Source organism: Neolamprologus brichardi, chromosome 6 (genome assembly GCF_056152115.1).
Source record: "Neolamprologus brichardi isolate AB-2024 chromosome 6, ASM5615211v1, whole genome shotgun sequence".
Lineage (NCBI taxonomy): Eukaryota > Metazoa > Chordata > Actinopteri > Cichliformes > Cichlidae > Neolamprologus > Neolamprologus brichardi.
In genome coordinates this window covers 4,620,863-4,637,709 of record NC_142109.1, presented here as the reverse complement: position 1 = coordinate 4,637,709, position 16,847 = coordinate 4,620,863, and the positions used below count along the sequence as shown (strand labels likewise).

General features: G+C 42.2%; 1 long non-coding RNA gene and 1 pseudogene across 1 annotated transcript in view; both read right to left on the bottom strand.

Annotated features, from left to right (window-relative positions):
- The window catches only part of LOC102799068 (uncharacterized), a 277,982-nt gene that overhangs the window by 170,605 nt on the left and 90,530 nt on the right, over positions 1-16,847 (bottom strand). Inside the window, exon 2 of the long non-coding RNA XR_437403.3 lies at positions 554-823. This is a non-coding gene — a long non-coding RNA (uncharacterized LOC102799068). The remainder of the gene's footprint in view (positions 1-553; positions 824-16,847) is intronic.
- LOC148102427 (uncharacterized) lies at positions 13,115-15,431 on the bottom strand (annotated as a pseudogene).

Below are 16,847 nucleotides of genomic sequence, written 5' to 3'. Positions count from 1 at the left end.
ATTTGTCTCGTAAATGGCAGCAGATTTCATCATCGTGCAGTATGACAGCTCAAAACTTCAACTTGAGTCTGAGTAAAAGCCACACATCCACTTCCACCCAAATGACAGATTCAGGAAACGTATTAAGCCAGGGAAGTCTTGCACAGCTGTTGCCCTCAGCACACCTTCCCAAAAAATTTCATTCCAGCCATGCATATGGATTAGCACCTGCTGCTATGGCAACAGACATTCTGCTTCGCCGGCCAAGCTAGTTTGGCTAGAAATGTCTTACCATTTTCTATCTAAAAAAACTAAAATAAAAAATCCTTCACATATGGTTGCTTTTCACAGTCAAACACCACTGGGTACTGTCAAGTGCTCTTGCTGGAAAGTGCTTCAGTGGGTGAGCCTTCAGCTAAGCCTGGCTGCCCCGTCAAACCCAGCCCAAAGCACTGGACTTATTAGAAACTCCATGCCTCACTAGAACTGAATAGGAGTTAAAATGACAGTTGTTCTACACTACAGTGTAAGGGGTTTTCATATAAGGGAGGGCAATTTGAACTGACTCACTCACCTCTACTGTAGTAGCTCCAAAGAGCAGTGGGTAGAGAAGTCCTTCCCACTTGAGGACACTGTCGGTTGCGTGGAGTGTCTCTCCTCAGGTCTAAATGCCAATGAGCTCCTCAAAAACTGTCCTTTCTACTGATGGATGGATTTCAGCTTGTTCACTTGTTTGTGGAAAACTCTCTGTGGCCCAGCTGGATGACGGGGAAACAGGTGTTGTTCCAGGAAATGGTTCTTTCTCCGCTAGCCGGGGCAAGGGATCTCAGAAGTAGAGCTTTGACTGTTAAATGAGAACGAGAAAAGAGGAGCAAGGCTGTGTTAATAAAAGTGAAAATTACTTTCAAGTCAGACGAACATCAAGGGACAGAGGCAGCCATAGATAGAGATCAAATCAATGCAAACCTTTAATTAACCAGAATGACTTGATTAGGTGCACATACCAAGAGCCCTTTTTTCCCGATTGAACATTTTTGTTCTGATGTTTATTAGTAAATTCCATACCAGATTATAACTAAATCAAGTCTAATTATAAGTGTGGAATGTACAGCATCTTACTCTTACTGAGTATTCAAACTTTCATCTTTCACACATATAGCCAACTTCAAAGACCTTAGCAAGGTTCAAATATATGTCTATGATATGAGGTGAGTAGCGTATAGAATTCAGTTTTACCTAATTTTCATTCGTTATTTGTCTCCTGATATTTCCTCCTTAATTCTACAACACAAATATGCACATTTTGATGCACAGGAACATATCCATAACTTTTCTATGAAGGTACACGTAGGTACAGTGGGGGAAATAATTATGATCCTTTAAAAACAAAACTACCATAACAAATCAGAGACTGCTCATTCCTTTGTGAGCAAACATACAAATTCAGGAGGGGATCAAATAATTATTCGCGTTCATGTAGATTGAATCCCTGGGGATAGAAATGTACGTTGATACTGGTTTATTGGGGTGTTGAAATAACAGAATAAACTGTCAAAAGAAGAAAGCAGATATTGGAGTCAAATTGTTTAATATAGTCATTGTGTTTCTTAAATTTGTAAGTCGTAGTTCAAGCAGCAGATCAAAGACTGTCCTTTGTCTCTGACCACCTCTCCAGCCAGTTTGTTGGTGGGGGAGGCTGAAGTGTTTTATTATAGGCACATCCCATCTGAAGGTTCTGTTTGTTGCTTAGTAAACGTCCTGCTTTTATGATCCTTTTGTGGGCAGGAGGTCACACAAATGTACCACAAACACAAACATACACACTCACACACACACACACACACACACACACACGTCTACACACACACACACATTCTCGCACATGCATACACGTGCTTACACGTACACACATAGTGCCTTATCTTTTGTAACCATAGGGGGGTTTTTACAATGGGAGGTGCTTGTGTGTATTGTAACTGTTTTCAATAAAAGGGGGCAAGTGGAGGCCAGAGCCGAGGTCGTCTGTGGTTGGATCCAGAGTGCTTTTCTGAGACACCGACCGGGGCCTCCCTTGCTCAAGTAAAATAGATCAATCGCTGATTGTCTTGCTTTCTTCATGAGGAATAAGTTTCTAAACCAACGGTGCCTGTGGAAGCGCAGACCCAACAGCAGACATCTAATTTAAGTGACACTGTTGATTGCAATGCCCCAAAACTGCACCAGTGTAACTGACCGTACGTCAAAAGCCACTTTCTTTGTGTATTTCTGCTGGAACAAAGACAATGAATGAATGAACATATATTTGCATAAGCAAACGGACTCACTTTCTATCCTCAACATCCTTTTTCCGATACATCCACAGTCCCTGCTCTGAACAACCTCGCCTCTCTAACTTTGTCTACAAACTGCGTGGCCAGAGGTCTGCCTGTGATAAACTTGTTTCCAGCACCACCTGGTCAGTCCCTCTGGAAATCTTCACATCATCAGCTCTGCCTGATATCTCTTTGCTAGTCTACCATACATCATAGCAGGTCTCACTATCATCTTGTAAACCACCCCTTGGTGCTGCTATCATCTGTGAAAAATCACCCTTGATACTCGTCCCCACCCGCTCCACCCTGCCTGCACTCTTTTCTTTACACATTGTGCATTGTCTGTTACTTTGGATAGTTTACCCCGGTATTCCATCTCTACCTATCTTCACTGCCTCTACTCACTGAAACTTCGGCATCTTCCCCCATCTCCATCTCATTCACAGACATGGATTCTTTCTCGCCTCCAATGATTTTCATTCCTCTTCTCTCCAGGGCATGCCTCCACCTTTTAAGACTCACTTCCACCTGCCCCCTACTTTCACTACAGATTACAATGTTGTCTTCAAACACAGTCCAGTGTAAACCTAAATAATAAAGCATGTTCATAAATCAAGGAATTATTATTAGCAACCAGTGCTTATGTACAATCAGAACTGCTCCCAACAAACATAGATGTTTACATCAATGCTGTAACTGCAATAAGTTAATTAACCGATTCGCATTACAACCTGGTTTGCCTCTTACCTGTAATTATTTTTATTTAATTTAATAACTATACAGTACTCTCTGTTTATAGTAACCATTGTCCTTAATGTAAATATGTAAGAAAAATTGTGTATGTTTCTGTTCTGTGTCCTGTGTACTGTTTGTTTGTATATTTGTCTTTTTGGCTGCTGTTACAACCAAATTTCCCCTTGTGGGACAATTAAAGGATTATTCTATTCTATTCTATTCTATTCTATTATGCTAGGAGTTAAAACAATGAAGCCTTTTAAAGCAACATATACAAATGTGGAACATTACAACAAATTATGCAAATAATATTATGACTGCTCTCCAAATTCAAAGCTAATTTCTGATTTGATATCTGTTTTTGCCATCCATCGTCATTTGGTGGTGCACTGTAAAGCTGTTACAAGTCATATGAGTTACAGTTGCCAGGATGACGCTGTTTTACATCCCATTTGGGTTAAATGAATGACTTGTTAAGCAAAAGGAAGCCCACTGATCTGTTGACCAGTGATGGCTCAGGAATTCCTACAAGTTCAAGGAGCTTTTTCCTTTTCAGGCACTTACTGAAAAGGAAATGGCCCAGACACGTCTACTTTTACAATAAATATTACTTATATTCTTCCCGATCTTCAGTATGTAATGCTTATGTCTTATGTCGCACTTTGGGCGATTGTGTCACGAATCCAAGCTTGCATGGAGTGACACAAAAAAAAGAATAGGATTAACCACCATCCTGTGCCGTACAAACACACCACACACAAAAATGCATCTGCTGGGGAATGAAAAAAAAGGTACTTGGCCCACATAAATGTCAGAGCACACTGATGCAGGTCGGCGCCAACTCATCTGGTGTTAAAGGGGTGGGACCACAGCAGCATCGGAGATATTAAGTGTTTTCAGGAGGGAACGAAGCTGAATATCTTTTTTTTTCCAGCTGCGTGCAAATCCTCTGGCTTTATGTAAAGGTTAGAAGAGGCAGGGTCAGGAGGTGGGTGCATGTGTGTGACAGAGAAAAGAGAGAGAAGAAAGGAAGGGGTAAGAGGGAGGATCGGCTTGGCAGATAGAGGGAATAATACGTTAAATGTCAGAAACAGGAGACTGCTGCCTGTAACCTCAAGAAGATGGTGGCCTTGACAAAGTGGGAGTGGCAGAAGCAGGAATATAAACCGACGACAGACGACAAAAACGGGGGAAAATCATAAATCTTGTGTGTGATCGAGGCCAAATTCTAAAAGAGAAACACAGGTTTCATGCACTTTAATTTAGTGTGGAAATTAGAAACAACGTAGCAAATATAGCTTCATAGGGCCTAGATTTGAGAAAGTGTAACAAAATAGAAGGCAAATTAAAACGAGGTGTTTAATAAGCGGGAGGAGAGGAAGGTGATAGAGTGTGTATGATGGGAAAAATAGGCCAGTTTTTTTTCTGAACTCCAGCACAGGATGGGAGAGAAAGAGAGTGTGGATTCAGGCTAGAATAAATGGGTGAAAATTATGTTTTGATCCGCCGCAGTGCCCAACAGTCAGCTCGGGGGCCACAATCCATCAAGGAACAGAGGGAGAAGAAGAAAAACGGTGAGATGCAGCACAGACGGATGAAAGGGAAGATGGACAGTGAAGGACAAGAGCGAAAAAACTCAAATGGAGTCTCAGAGAGAATGAAGACTGAGAGAATTCAAAAGTGAGGGCAGGCTGGTAAGTACCTGAAATGAAGACCTATCCATGCACTATTAAATGATTTACAAAGATCAGTAACTTCAAATACGAGCAACAAAAAAAAGGTTAAATTATGAGAAAATAACTGCAACAAATGCTGGAAAAGTTCACCGATCAGGGAATGAAAGTGCTAATAACATTCGAATTCAATATCTTTGTACCTCCTGATCTAAAACCCAGTTCCTGCTGGTTGATATATAATTTCTTTAGCTGTCAGCGAATCGAATCAAAGCAAATCAGGGGTTCTGTATTTAGAGACTTCCTAATTGGCCATTACATGGCTCGGAGTGGTAGCATCTAAACTTCTGAAAACTGATCATTAACTGGGATAATGTGAGTGGAAGGCTCGTGTTTTTTCATGTGGTACCACAGCGCGAGGCCGTACAAGAGAAGAATCCGTTCAGCCCAATTACCCACATTATTTTATATGAAATGTTTATCTGTTTGCATTCAGATTTAGGTACGTGATTATATATTAATATTATTATGGCTTGGCTTGCTTCTTCATAGTTTTGCTAGCATGCTAATTAAATGAATCTCGATGTTCTATTCAGTTACAGATGTAATGTTTGAGCTAAGGTTTGAGGATCCTCACAACCGTAAGCGTGCATTTTTAGCCAGACGCCTTAACCCTCAGCCCAGCTGCACTCAAGGTTATCACCCTACCATTGTGCCATAGGGCAAGAGGCGGGGTACAACCTGGACAGGTCGCCAGTCGGGTCGCTAACATGGACAGACAACCATTTGTACTCGCATTCACATCAATCTGGGCGATTTAGAATCACCAGGTAACCTAACTCCAGTAACTCCATGTCTTTGGGCTGTGGAAGGAAACCAGAGTACCCGGAGAGAACCCACACAGACATGGGAAGAACATGCAAACTCCACAAAGAAAGACCCTCACTTTGAGCCCAGGACCTTCTTGAGTTTTTCTTGGAGCTCGTAGCGAGAGTGCCAACAACAGCATTGCCAGGCTGCCCCGAAGAAACTATGCTTACTTAATTTCCCATAACCATGACTTTTCCTAATGTTGTCCTTCCATAGTTATTGTGTTTTACCATTTACTGAAGCTGAAATGTCAAACAATTTGTCATTAGACATTAGAAACAATGTCAGGGTTGAATCTAAGGTTTTACAGTCATTCAGCATTGACATTTTATTTTAGACAAACTTTAAGGAAATAATATTATTTGACAGGAAAGTTTAAACAATAACACAAATAAAAGCAGATTGAAGAGTCATTTTTTTGTGAAAATTCCCAGTTATCCAGGTTATGGTAGTCTTGAGTCATCTAAAATTGGTTTCTTAATCAGGATAGTGAGCTCATTTTAGTAAAATGGCCTCCACAGTCACTCAGTCCACAGAGCACCTTTGGGATACAGTGGGATGAGAGATTCACGTCAAGGATGGGCAGCCCACAAATCTGCAGCAACTGTGTGATGTTGCCATGTCAAATATGGACTAGAAGCTCTGAGAAATGTTTCCAACACCTAGCTTAATCTGTGCTACGTGAATATTAAGGCCGTTGTTGAGGTAAAACAACCCAGAACCCAAGAAACTGAGTGTAGTCTGTAGTTCTGAACAATAAGGGGGCCCAATCCAACCCCAGTAAGGTGCAACTGATGAAACACACTCTCTTTCTCTTTCAGTCAATTTATCCGACAATTCATTTGGAAAAAAAATAAATGGGAAAAGATCAGTATTTTATGAATGGTCAACAGACATGAACTCATACGACATTTTAATGGAAATAGTATTTCCTAATTTTATCCTCTGCTCTATATATTAATAAGGTTTGGAGAACATTAATCTTTCACTGAACAGGAACATTTTGTGCAAGCGCAATTATGATAAACTACATTGTCTGTCTGTACACATAGATGGATGTGCAGAATAGACTGAGGGTAATATTTTTATCATCCAACTTCATTTTTCCAAGTATGTTGGTCTAATGAAAAGGCTTTCATGCCGTAGTATTGTATAGTATTGTTGTCAATGACTCCCTGAGTACATCAATATGGTCAAAGAGCTGAAGCTACAACTACAAGTGCAGCAGTAAGGCAGAATTATGCTGCACAGTACATTTGGCTTGAGTTAATAAAGGTCAAATAACAGCCCAAAAAGCTGGCAAGCTCAATATTTAGCTGAGGCAATGAGGTACCGGGATGAAAGGTGGGCAGATCAATCCAAATATTAATAATGTCTTTAACACTACTGGTATCAGTATTGAATTGATACTTGTGGAACAGGATCAATAGTATCCTCTAATTATGTAACTCATTGAACTGTGTTAAATAAATTCGATTTGTTGGGGAAAATATACTTCAAACATGCACCATTTTGTGGACTTTTCTGTTTTTTATAGCCTATATCACACTAAAAAGCAAATGTTGACTCAAAGTGCTTTAAAGACAAGCGCATTTAGATTCATGAAAAGCTGAAAGGTGTGTTTAATTATTGTTGAAAGTAAAAATTACAGCGATTCAGTGTTCATTAAAATGTGTTCAGAAATTGGCTAATTGATGATGAGTCATTTCATGCACCATGACACACACAGAAGCTGCCTTATGTTAAAAGCATCTGTACTGGTATGGTATTGGCAATACTGGCCCTGTGTTCACTTGGTATGAAATCCATACTAAAATCTGCAGTATCACACAGCACTAACTTGGACCATAAAAGGTAATGCAGAGGAAGAATAACATGCATTAATGAACAGACATGGTTTGAGCTTGAATGTAAATGCACGTAAGAAGGCAGAATGAGAGCAGTGAGAGATAACAAGAGATGCTGTGAGGAGGATGAGAAGTGGTTTTAAAGGTGAAGGAGGATCAAAAGCAGATCCACAAAGGCAGGGCAGTGGGGTGGAGGGTGAGCGCATGACTGTATGATTCCATTAGGCTGTTGTCCCTGGCAACCATACACTCTCACCCTTTTTTCTCTCTCTGTTTTTCCCACTGCAAGCCAAATTATATCTCTTTAATAAGGACACGAGATGCTTCTTCTCCTCCCCACTGCTCCCCACAATCTCTCCTTCTCTTTCATCTGTTCTTGAGAGAAGCGGCTTTTCTTCCTCCTCCTCTCCACAGCCTCATGACTTGTTTTCCTCACGGTAACGATTTTTTTTCTTTTGCTCCCATTCCCTCTTCATCAAGTCTTGGTGTCGTTTCTTTAAGAAAAATCCCCACATCCTCTTTCCCCCCGCTCCTACCGTCCAATCTCCTGCTCTGAGTGGGTGTATGGATGACACTCCGATGACCGCCACTCAGCCGAAACCCACAGTTTTTGTCACTACCAGCACTGCGCCGCTCTAACCCTTTCACACTCCACTGAAATTCCTCCAACCTGACAGCCTCATGCAAGCTGACTGTGTTAATCAGGAGGTGGGTGCAATTTATGCCCCGACTGAGACACGAACAGACATACAAAGCCGGTGCTGACCTCGTCTTTTTCTAACACACAAATCAATGACAAACTAGGCGCTGCAAACAAAAACGAGATTATCATTTTAACACAAACATCACATCGGGAAGTCTGTTTGGAAAAAGTTGACTAAGGTGCTTAATCTTGTCAATATGGCCACAGTGGAAATATTCACTTGCCACCTGTGAATTGCTGAGAATGCTTAGCAGGCTTTCGCTGCATAAAATCAAGCCTGAATTTGCATCACATGCAGCATATCCACTATAGAGATGTCCAGTCAAGCTGTCACCACAACCAGCTGCCCTTACACTATCACAAAAAAAATGGGATGCCAGATTGACCACAAAGGGCAAACCAATCAATCAGCCACTCATAAAAGATGTTTGAGGTCAGTCTGTCTGTGCAGATCACCAGCAGTCAAGCCAAGCTACATGTACATGTTGGTACTCCTGAGAAGGAAACACATGTAAACAGAGCAGAAATGGAGGTTATAATATGACTCTCAATCACCAGCTGCATAAGTCTGAACACTTTTTAAGGCATTAATATGCTCTTTTTGATTGCCATGGTTGAGAGCGAGTTACAATTCAGATAGGTTGTGAGCCTTACACTGTATTTATTTGAAAACAGTACAAGAACATTAACCCTTTAAGACCTACCATAGAACCAAGTCTGCCAGAGCTTATATTATATTTTTACATGCTGTGGAGCCATTTTTGGGAGCATTTCAAGTTGCTATACATCAATACAACCATTATAGCCCAGATTTTAATAATATGTATGCATTAAGTGCATAGTAATTACATAAGTTGCAAAAAAGTGCAATAAACTACAAAAAAAATTAAAATTGTTTTTGTTTTTTTTAAATATATTTCTAGTTAGAGAAATTTAAGAGGCTTAACCCTCAAAACTGTAAATACAAAGAAGTTGCACAAAATAGTTTCCCACCACAGGAAATTTATTTTGAGTGTCTTCATAGTTTTATTTTTGAAATACACCAATTTTTATATATTGCAGGAAAAACGAAAATAAATATTATAATGCAAATTTGCAAAAAAAAAATAGCATATGCATCAAAATAAACTATTTCCAGCAGTGCAATATGAGTCCTAAGCATCCCAGAAACGACACAGAAAGTCATAAAGTCAAACATAACTTTTAAAAACACCAGTATAGGCTCATGAGGCCCGGATGGTAAAAAACTACATTTCCACAAAATGACGTCACTTCCGGTTTCGGCCAGGACATGGCAGACATGCGATAGTTAGCGCTGATGGACTAGGAAGTGTTACAAACAGCTAATCGGATCGGCAAAGCTGTTTCTGGAATATTGTGTTTTTGTTGCTGGAGGTGCTTTTTATGCAGCTTTTGCAAAGCTGTATGTGGAAGGAAACCGTGACCTAGGATAAGCTGATGGCACAAGATGTAAGTACAACTCCTCTGGTTTCTCCTCCTCTAGCTTATGTGGTTGCAGTGCTACCGGGATTTAAAAATAGTTACGCAAAACGGAGTGTGCCCGCTCAGACCGGCTTTAAAGGGTTAAAAATGTGCAAAACCTAGAAATATTTTTTTCTAATTTTTGTTGATGTTTGTTTTAAATATTTTTTTCAAAAGTTCGGCTTGGCTGTAGCTCACGGGGTAAAGCAGATCACCTACTAATTGAAAGATTAGTAGGCTACAGCCACCCAACACTAAAGATGGTAGTGTTGCTATTACACCATTGAGCAGCTATGGAAGCAAGTTAGCCAACAAACTGTACATAGTGGTGGTTGAGAAGGAACAGATCACAGCATTTATGATAAATGTGGCAATCCCAGTGGGCAGCAACATCAGGAAGAAAGAGTGTGAGAGAACAGAGAAGTACCAGAGACTGAAGGAACGACTGGAGCCGATGTGAAGGTAAAATCCAAAGTAGTCCCAGTGGTAATAGGGACATTAGGTGCTGTACACCCAAAACTGGAAGAGTGGCTCCAGCAGATTCCAGGCACAACATCAGAGTTCTCTGTCCAAGAGTGCAGTCGTAGGAACAGCTAAGATAATACACACAACCCTCACACTCTCAGGCCTTATTTAGAAAAGCTGGTTGTACACAAAAACATGAGAAAATGGGGACACCAGTCAGTGTTTAACCCACAATAAAGGCCTGTGGCTATTTCCTACAAATGGTACACAGGAGAGGTAAGGTAGCAAAGATCTGTTCATCTGAGTCTGAATTGGCTGACTATTCCTGAAAATTCCTATTGTTCCTTGGAGAGGGAAAAAGTCCTTCTCTGAAAATCCCTAATTTGTTTCCAAGGCAAAGGAGAAGAAAAAAAAAAACATAATTGCAGTTGTTTTGAGTACTGAGCAATTATTCCAGAGGATCAATTTTCTACAAGTCATTAATCAAGCACTCAAAGCATTTCTGTGTGATAACTGTCCTCAGTCTATGCTGTTTAGATGTTGCAAATTGAAGCTTTAATGGTGCATTACGAGCTGCATATAATTTTAATGGCAGCTGGTTTCTTCCTTCTGGATGTTTGGAGCTAACCAACCAGTGCAGCTAAGCTTAAAAAGGGGGAAACAATTATCATGCACAGTGCACGTGGATTAACCTTGAACATATCAGTGGCTACTGTACAATCCCACAAAATATCCATATAGCTGTTGCATGGGCTCAACACATATCCATCTGAAAAGTTGCACAAATGAGCCAAAATGCTAGCCAGTTCCACGGCTTTCCCTTGTCCTCTGCTTCACCCCATCCATAAAAACCCATACAAACACTATTAACCACCGCATCATCACTGCCTATTTTGCTGTGCTGAATAATCAGGGGATCAGCCACTGACAGCTAGGAGTGATGGTGATGGAGGGAGAAAAAGAAAAAAACTGGAAGCGAGCAAAAGATTTGGGCCTCAGTAAGAAGGAAGAGGCGGAGGAGCAACACCGGCTGTGGATGGTGGCACGTGGTGATGGGGAAGGTGCACGGACGCAGATATTTGGGTGAACTTGAAGCGTTTAAAACAGATGACTCAACAGGACAAAAAGAAGGATTTAACGCGGCCAACGCACACCTAATGTTGAGAAGATGTAAAGTGGGAGGGAGGCATAACGGGAGAAGAAAAGGATTTTATTCTGAGCCTTTTGTAATGTGCAAGCTTTATATATCAGAACAAGAGATAGAGAAAGGACACAGGGCTGACGAAAAAGACAAGGAGTAAAAATACAGCAGGAAAGCACATAAAGGACAGATGACGAGATGCAAGCCTTTCTTCATACTTTGACACATCAATTTCACTTTCACACTTATTTTTATAATTTTCTCTCATTTCTCTGTCTCTGCCTATTGTTTAAAAAAGCAGCGCATCATCAAAGTAATTACAAGCATGCTCACTTTGAATTCGCCATCTTTTCACTCCACTTTGGCTCGTTACTACTGGCATAATTTCTCTTTTTATATTCTCTCTAAAGCCTTTAAATGCTCTTCTCTTTCTCTCTTGTTTTCTTTGTTAGTGCAAAGCCAAAGTTTTACTTCAGAAAATGTCCTATTTTGTGTACTGTACATTCTGTCTAACCAGGGCTGCCAACTCTCACGTTTCTGGCATGTGAGGCACGCTTTCACCTCCAGTCTCACACTTTCACCCTGCAAAACAAATCTTATGCCAATTAAGAAGTCTCAAAGCCCCTTACTTATGAAAAGCAGCCATGTTAAACAATCTCTTTTTGTCTACACTTTAACATTTTTCTTACTTAAGCTCAAACACTGGTTCATAAACATCTCTCTTAATCTAGCTTCAACAGCTCTTTCCCATAGCTTCATGGTCTGACGTCATTAGCCATCCAAGCTCTTCTTCGTTTTAGCATCATTGAGGATTAAAAACTGCCCAGATTATTCCATCTTCAATAAAATAATCAGTTTGGCTGCTCATCCAGGTGGTATATAAAAGTTTAGTATCCAGGCATCCATGAAAAGAGGACTTACGAAGTTTAAAAGACATTGCACGTTAGCAAGAATATAACTCACTAGTAAAGAGAAAAACTAAACAGCAGCAGTTATATTTGCAGGATTATCCAAGTTGGGCTACCTGGTACCTGGTGTGCTAAAGAGGTCTGGTTAGGATAAACACATTAACACAGCGGAGATGGAAGATGAATGTTAACATCCCCTCAGTAATGTTTAAGGTGAGGGTTGCAGATGAGCAGAGACAAATATAATCTCATAGCAGGTTAAAGAGGCTGAAGGGTCGTCATTAATATGCTGCTTCATGGTTTTGATTACTCACTCTAAACAAATTCTAATCCTAGAGCTTCGTGTACACACTGAAATCTTAGTTAGCCTCAGAGTGATTATTTTCTAAAGCGTTCCAATATTTGGTTTCTGGCAAACAACGAGCCCGTGAGCTGTACTTGAGATGTTGTAAGGTTTTTAAAATTGTGCAGCACATGAGTGGTGCTAATAAAAAGCCAGAGAGGCCAGTGGAAAGCAACTATTGAATATTTTCAGGGGCTTCTTTATGTTAAATAAAATATGATGGAAAGCATTATAACATGTTAAAGAGATAACAGCAGCAAGATCTTGGACCAGGAACCAAGGTTGATTCACTTAAGAGCAGAAGGTTTGTCAGTTTTATCTCGCTGTAGTTACCACAGCTCTGCGCATCAACCTTGTTCTTCAAAACTGGTTCCTGTACACACCTTCTCCATTCCTCAGAATCCTCTTAATCTCCAAGACATCTCCCTGCCTCCATAGGTATGTCATCAGGACAAACTGCCTTTCCACTCTTCGTCCTAACATAGTTGAACTCATTTCCTCCTTACTAAACTTCTGCACTTCCTGCTTCACTAACTATCCTCCAGCCTTCATTTATAAGCTTGTCCAAGTACTCCTTCCATCTTCACTGTGTGGCTTCAGGCTACACAGAAGTTATTTTTTTCCCTTAAATACATATACATTGATTTCTAAGATATTTACAGGGCAAGTTTCCTACAAAAAAGAGAAAAGAAAAAGTCTAACGTGAACATTTTCTTAAACAGCAAAAATAATGTTTTAGATAGTCTATCCAAACGCACCAGTTTGATTCAAACAAATTCAAACATCCCAGTTCGTCCTCGATACACACATTAAACTTTAACATGCTGCATGAAACTTTGGCTCACACTGACAACGCTGCAGGGAAGTTAAAGGAATAGTTCAATACAGATTAAATATTATTCAATTATTATGATTATTATTATATTAATAAAGATATCTGTTGAAGATGCTTTAGACTAACTGGAGCCAGGCAACTGTTTTCCCTGGGCTTTTATGCTAAGCTTAGCTAAACAACGAAACACATCCAAGTACGTCTCTAAGCTGAACGCGTCGTCACGAGAACAGTGATATCTGTTATGTGAAGGCTGTGTGCACGCAGGGGTGGTGATATGAAGGACCCAAAATGCAGACTCACGGAAATCAAAGGTGAACTTAAATACAGCTTTAATGCTGAACTCCAAAAAAGTAACAAAACTGAGACTCCAAGGTAAACTTTACACAGACAGAGCACACAGCAAAATAAGGGTAGATCGCAACAATGACAAACTTAAACACAGGGCTTAAATACATAGAGGGAGCAATCAGGGAATGGACAACAGGAGGGAAACACAGCTGGGGCAAATCAGAACTGACGAGACAAGGAAGCGTAAACTGAACACACTGAGATAAGACAGAGACCTTCAAAGTAAAACAGGAAACACATAACACAGACTGAACAAAAGACACAGACTCACATGCAGGCACTACAACAGAGGGAACAGATGTGGGACCAGGGCAGCCAACCCAACCAGGGTGGGCGGCGGAGGAACAGGATGGAGGGACCGAAATGAAACAAACACACTGAGCCAGAGACAAAAAAATACAGGGAGCAAAAGCCCAAAACAGAACAAAACAGCACTGCGGCCCAGCAACAGTCCAAAAGAAAACAGACAAAAAGCCCATGAAAGGCGCAGGTACCAGTCTCGAAAAGGTTCAGGAGGCCAGCCCGGAGGCTGACGGCACAACAGTCCAAACCCGGGCAGTTCAGGGGGACGGCCCGGAGGCAGGCGGCCCAAGAGCCAAGAGGACAGTTCAGGGGGCCGGGCGGGCGGGAGGCACCGGCGGCGACCGAGCAGGTCAGGGGGCCGTCCATGACAGCAATGATGTCCAGTCATCAGCCCGGAAAGCGGCCGAGCAGGCCGGACAGGACGAGCAGGACGGCATGGGGACCTCAGGCGCAGACGAAGCTAGACGGAGCGAGGCAGGACCAGGCGACGCCGAAGACTCGGAGGCAGGACCAGGCGACGCCGAAGACTCGGAGGCAGGACCAGGCGACGCCGAAGACTCGGAGGCAGGACCCGACGAGGGCGGCGCTGCAGGGGACGGCGTGGGAGCCGCAGGTGGTGGCGCTGCAGGCGACGCAGGTCGCTGGACGGGCCCCTCGGATCCTCCAGCGGGAACAGGCGGCTGGACGGGCCCCTCGGACCCTCCAGCGGGAACAGGCGGCTGGACGGGCCCCTCGGACCCTCCAGCGGGAACAGGCGGCTGGACGGGCCCCTCGGACCCTTCAGCGGAGACAGAAAGCTGAACGGGCCACTCAGCCCCTCCAGTGGAGACTGAAGATGGCTGGAGCGGTTCTCCACAACCCCCAGCGGGACCAACAGATGAAGGCCGGACGGGCCCCTCGGACCCTCCAGCAGGACCAGGTTGCAGAACAGATGAAGTGGGTGTGATGTCAGAATGTCCAGAGTCAGAATGCTCAAATGGAGCATGCAATAAACAGTCACCGTCTCCCCCGAGAGGAGTTTGCTCAACAGTCCTGGAGTGGTGGCGGCCTGAACGCCGTTTCCTTCGCGATGAGGAAACAGGAACCGGCAGAGAAAAGGAGACCTCATCCTCCGACCACATAGCCGCCAGGAAAAAGGCAGGCGAACGAGGACCCGGCTGGTGTGGGGAGGGAGAGGAAGTCCGTGGCAGTGTTGAGACAGGTGGAGAGAGTGTGTTGTCCTGGGGCAGCGGTGGGGAAGATGTAGTGAGTGAGAGAGCAAGCTCACCAGCCTTGACTTGCTCTCTCCAGGCAGTAATGGTGCCATCCAACTTAGTGTCCTTAGCAAACCGAGAGAGCTGAGGGTTATGACGAATGATGGCATCTACTGCACTAAGCCCAACTGCCATAGTCCGTAAATCCTGTGACTGGGCAATGCGGTCGAGCAGACTCACCATCCGCATCATCTCGCCGTTGAACTCCGAGGAAAAAGAGTCTGCGGGGTCCATGTTCTGGTCGCGATCTTCTGTTATGTGAAGGCTGTGTGCACGCAGGGGTGGTGACATGAAGGACCCAAAATGCAGACTCACGGAAATAAAAGGTGAACTTAAATACAGCTTTAATGCTGAACTCCAAAAAAGTAACAAAACTGAGACTCCAAGGTAAACTTTACACAGACAGAACACACAGCAAAATAAGGGTAGATCGCAACAATGACAAACTTAAACACAGGGCTTAAATACATAGAGGGAGCAATCAGGGAATGGACAACAGGAGGGAAACACAGCTGGGGCAAATCAGAACTGACGAGACAAGGAAGCGTAAACTGAACACACTGAGATAAGACAGAGACCTTCAAAGTAAAACAGGAAACACATAACACAGACTGAACAAAAGACACAGACTCACATGCAGGCACTACAACAGAGGAACAGAGACGTGGGACCAGGGCAGACACAGACTGGACACGGGGATACAGCAGACAGGGGAGACAGCAACCAAGGATTACACAGAGACATAAACCATAAGACAGAACTCTATCAAAGAAACCAAAGACTAGAAATGATAAATAATATAATCAACTCAAAAGCCCTGGGTCAACAACCCAGGCATCCTAACAATATCATGGAAAGCAAAAATGGTAAACTACTCCATTTAATAATGCAGAGTAGCCAGAACAAAAATTAACAAGTAAGCAAGGCAGGAAAGTAGGTTATATCAGTAACCTTCAAACTATTCAAGAAAACTGCATACAGAAGCATTACATACACAATCAGACATGCATAAACACAGACTCACACCCTGGAGATGTGCCAAGTCGGCATCTAAAGTACGTACTCGGTATTTGACTGCCAGGGACTGATTGAACATAGTGGAGAACAGACTCTAAAATTTTCCCCCAAACTGACACAGCTTCACAAACCCTTATAAATGAAATTAATTGAAGTCTGCAAGTGGCTGCTGGATCGAATTTTGTTTAGAGCTGATGGCATCAAGGTTATTTTAGTGCATATTCACAAAAAAGTGCTTTGAATTGACGCTGGCTTCAAAGAGATACGCCAATTAAATGTGTTTATATGGAGTGAGGCTTACTCTCAGTGACACACACTGACGCAATTATGTAAAAGATTGAAGACACAAGACATGAATTAATGAAGAATGAACTAAATGGGGTACATTAATATAACAGGGGAACAACAAAGTAAAATGGATTCCTGCAAATGACCATTAAGCCACTTAATACATGTACCCAGCATTTAGTGCCTTCATTAATTAAGCTGAAATACCTGGATAAATAACACTTTTTTAATGATTATTATTTGGTTGGATTTATTTTTTTTCTCGTATAAATCACCATGACGTGGCTGCTGTCCAGTTAGGCATGCTGCTTTGTATGGGAGTTGGCATGGAAACTGTAAATGACA